The sequence below is a fragment of the Apis dorsata genome, unplaced genomic scaffold, assembly GCF_000469605.1.
Source record: "Apis dorsata unplaced genomic scaffold, Apis dorsata 1.3 scaffold_311, whole genome shotgun sequence".
NCBI lineage: Eukaryota > Metazoa > Arthropoda > Insecta > Hymenoptera > Apidae > Apis > Apis dorsata.
The window spans coordinates 560,985-566,032 of NW_006263583.1; positions in this window are offsets into that span (position 1 = coordinate 560,985).

The following is a 5,048-nucleotide window of genomic DNA, read 5'->3' on the forward strand; positions in this document are numbered from 1 at the left end:
TATTCATATTATATATATATTTTTTAAATAAAAAATATATATAAATACTTACATATATTTTCAATTCTATTATTGCCGGTAAATTTTGATTAACGTAGTGAGAGAGGTGAAGGACCGATGGGGTTTGTGAGATGTCTTGTAAGTGGCGCCATCCAGTCGCGAGGCGTTCGCCGGGCAGAGTGGAGGTGGTTACGTTGTCCGCAAGGATATGTGGTCGGTTACCGCGACGCCGCCGCGGTTCGCGCAGGCACAGGTACGAAGTGCGCGCGTTTTCGAGGCGGTATCACGAAAAGCGCAGGAGTGGCGTTTCTACGTATCGTTCCGATATCATTGCTATAGTTCATCATTGATGTACAGTGGGTAATAGAAGGTTTGTAATCAGCAAAAAGAGAGGAAAGACGAGAAGAAAAGAAGAAGAAAAGAAAGAGATAGAGCGCAGTTCTATCGCGCGGTGCAGTGTGAAAAGTGTTCGCGAAGGGGGCTTTTGCTTCTTCTTGTGTGTGTGTGTACGTGCGTGTGTTACAGCAAAAGCACGTAAGAACGTAACTAGTGACATACGGAAAAAGGAGAGAGAGAGAAAGACGAATAAACACGGGTCGCCAGATAATTCTTGTGTACGGTGTGCGGGTTTCGTGAATGTGCATCAAATGACAGTGAGGTGATCAATGTGCTCGAAACATGGCTGAGGAGCTAGTGGTCACCCTGAACCGCGGCGACTCGTCCGGATTCGGATTTTCGCTCCTTGGTACCGCGGGTTTGCCGCACGTCATCTACGACATCGTTGAGAATTCGCCGGCAGCAAAGAGCGGCAAGGTGAGTATTTGCTTCGTATTTTCTATATATTTGTGATTGTCTATTGCGTATCACAAATAGAGAGAGAAGTTTGAAAACATTTAAAGATGGAATTAGGGAAAGAACAACTCCAAGTTCTATTTATACACATATTATGTGCTTATCGAAAATCCTGCGAAGAAGGCTCCTCAAAATAACGCCCGGTGTATATCGACCCATGTTATTATCGCGAGCACCCTCTGTCGCCCTGTCTGTTTCTTGACCTCTGATTATTTTTTATTTTCACATTTTATAAATCGTATTGCTAATGCTTTTTGTATTAGATTGTAACATATGAAACATTTATTAAATATCTTATGTTTTCTATCAGGAACAATCTTAAGATTGATATAATATCGTTCAAGATTGGAAAATTATAGTAAACTGAGGTAAGAGAAGTTGACATCATTTCTGAAAACAATATTTATATATGTGTGAGTTATATTCTATGAAATAGAATGAGATAAAGCGATAAAGCTTTGTTTAGTGAAGCGAAATGGAGATGCGAATATTATACTGATTCGGAAAATATCGTGTGTGTGTGTGTGTGTATATATATATATACATATATATATTATTTATCTGCAGTATGATTTATATAAAATTAAATGTCGATATATGCTCTTTCATTTTGTGCATTTTTATTTTTTTTATTTTTTTTTTATTTTATTTGAAATATTGTCAATCTCTTTGCAACGATATAAATATATACAAAATTCGAATTCTTTTCCCTTTTATTCTATAATCAAAAATTATGATAATATTAACATAAATTTAAATAGGATTATATTATTATTAAAAAATTACTATTATTTTGTATCGGTTTCCTAAAATCTCTTATAGCGATATTAATTTTAAAAATAAAAAATAAAAATCTTGAAAGATTTTATAAAATTCATAAATAATAGGAAAATTATTATTGATAATTTTAATCGAATTTAATCGAAAAAAATAATATTATATTTCATATTTTAGTTAATATATGTATATTACACCCATGGACGGCGCGAGGATGCTGATTGGTTGGGTGGGATCGCTTTAACGGCCACATTCCACAGCCTGTCGGTCGGTCCCTCTGTTCGTATGCTCTTTCTCCTTTCCTTTTTCTCTTCTTTTTATATCTATCTTTATTTTTCTTTTTCTCTTTCCTGTTTCCTGGGGAAGGTATTTCTTCTCGATGATTATATGAATCGGAAAATTTAAATCAAGAAAAATGGGTCTTTTATTTATTCCTGTGAACTTTATTTGATATCGTTTTTTAAATGATTTCTCATATTTTCAAATAATCTGAAATATTTTCAGTTAATATTATAATCGCTATAACAAAATTAACTTATTTTATATAGATAGTAAATTAGCATCAATTTATAGCATTATGCTTAATTTTCCAATATCTTTTATTTATATTTATTATATATATTTTATTTTTTATTTTTTTTAAATTTTGAATATTTCAGTAATTTTTCATATCTTTATTATAAAAATGTCAATATTAACATTAAAGGAAATATATTATTTTTATAAATAATACATAATCAAATTTTTTAATAAAAAATTCAAATCAAATAGTATTATAGATTGATGTCAAATTATTAACTAATTTTCATATTTCAAATATGTCATATATTTTTTTACGATTAATAATTTTTTTCGTAGTATCTCATATTTTTTTTATATAAATCGAATTTTAATTATTAAATTAATAAATCGAATTTTATTCTTTCTCTCTTCTTTTTTTATTTTTCCTTTTTTTATTTTTTGATTTTAACATAAAATAGATCGATTGCTTCGTTTGATTTACCGAATTGGTGAAAGATGCGAATTTTGAATAGAAGATACAAAATAGATTAACCGTCGTTATATGGACCAGTTTCACAACGAGTTCATAAACCACAATTACAACCAAACCGGTTATAATATCGTAAATAAAAAGAACCAAAAAACAAATTTAATGATTATTATAAATGATGTATTTTTTCTTTAATTATGAAATAAATCAATGTGAAATATTTTCTTGAAATTTTAACAAATTTCTTCAAAGATTGAATTATTTCCTTCTTTTTTAATTTTATGAATAGACATTTATAGATTAATTTTATATAAGTGTATATGTATATTTCTACGTGTGGTACATTCAAGCAATCAAAGCGAATGTCTCAAAAAGAGCAGAGCGCGCATGCGCATAACTTTTTGTATTCCGCATAACTGTCATTCGCAAGAAGAATGCGTATAACAAAAGAGTAGTCATTACGCGTGATTGGAATGTTACTATGTATATATTATTTCTTTTTCCTTTTTCTTTTTTTCCATTTTTTTTTTTTGGAATTCTTAAAGTTCTATTAAGTAAAATGATGTAACTAAAATATATATATTATTCATGTGATTATTACTATATTTTATGATATTAATTCTAATCATAGTAATATATATTATAGATATGTGTTATACTTTTCATAAGTATGATGGATTTTGGATATCTTTTTAAAAAAATTCTTTATATAAATATGACAATGATGAATTGCAACTTAAAATAGATTAGATAACATTACTTATTATGGAGATATGAAAATATTTTTTATTTCGATACGAAATACAAATATATGAAAGAATATAAATTCGTAAAAGTCAGAATTAGAAATAAAATCATTTAAAAAAAATAAATAAATATCATTCATTATTGTTACTGGACTGTTACCAATGGATATTTTTTATAAAAGAAAAAAATAAATATTTTCATATTAGTATAGAATACTAACAATATTATTTATACAAAACAAAATAAAAATTCGGTTTGTCATCATCATTTCAATGATTTCTTAATTCATATTGGTATTTTTCCTATAGAAAGTTGGAAATATTTTATCGGATTTATTTCGTCGGGTATAGTGAAAATGTAAAAACGAAATTGACGAATTGAATTATTTGTTTTTAATTAAAATATACTGTCATAAATACCGTCGTGAATCTCGGAAGCAAATTAAATCACAATATTTAAAATTCATTGTTTAATTATTATAAAAAGCATATATATTTAACATTTTTCGAAACTGTATGCGATAGTATTTGTAAAATTGTTTTCTTGCATTGTAGAAAACAACATCAGAACAAGGTTAGGATAGTTGCCATTTAATAAATCATTGGTAAATTTCACACTTAACATATTGTATCAGTTATTTCGAGTTATTATTTTTATATAGGAATTAATAACTGCAATATTAAACTTGATGAAGAAAAAAAATGCAAATAAAATGCAAAGAAATAACGAAGTATTAAATATTTAAAAAATATTGAAATATATGAAATATTGAATATAAATATTTTTACTAGGAAAGAAAATGTAATATACTTAAAATATTAACAATAATTTGGAATATCAAAGTATTTAAAAAATTTAATATTAATTTTAGTATTATTATATTTAATTTATAATATCGTAAATAATTGAATTAATTAACTAACATTTGTAGATTTTGATTGATTTTGATTTCCAATGTATATAGCAATACTCAAATAAAAAAAGAATTGAATTTTAATTTTTTAAAATTTTCCAGTAAGTATTCAATCGTTGCAATCATAGTTAACGATATTAAAACAACAATTAAAATAATTTATTTAATCAATTCGCTTATACATTAATTTTATGATTTCATATTAATTTTGTAATTATTTTAAGATTACGAAATATTATATGAAATTTTAAATTTTAATATTATATTTAATATGTTAATTCGGAATATTGAAGATGAATATAATTTGAAATATTCTATATAATTTATTAAAAAGATTATTATGTATCTCTTCTCACAATGTGAATTATTAATTAATTAATAAGTAAAAATAAGAAAAGTGAATACAATGGATATAAATTGTTTCATGTATCAAATATAATATGCAAGTGTGCAATAGTATGAATATGCAATTTAAGATTTCCAAAGTTCTGATTATTGTATATAAATTTCAAGACTTAAAATTGATATTTATTTAAAATGATTATTCTTATACTGATTTTTTTATTTTATCTGATTAGATTATAAAAAAAAATAATTTTATTATTATTTTTTTAATACTATAAAATAAAAATTGGAATACTGTTATTTTAAATTATGTATATTGTAACAAAATTATTACTTAATTTTTCAATTAAGATAGATCAAAATTTCAGATATTATTTGAAATACAAAAGTTTATTATATTATATTTATTATTTTATTTTATTA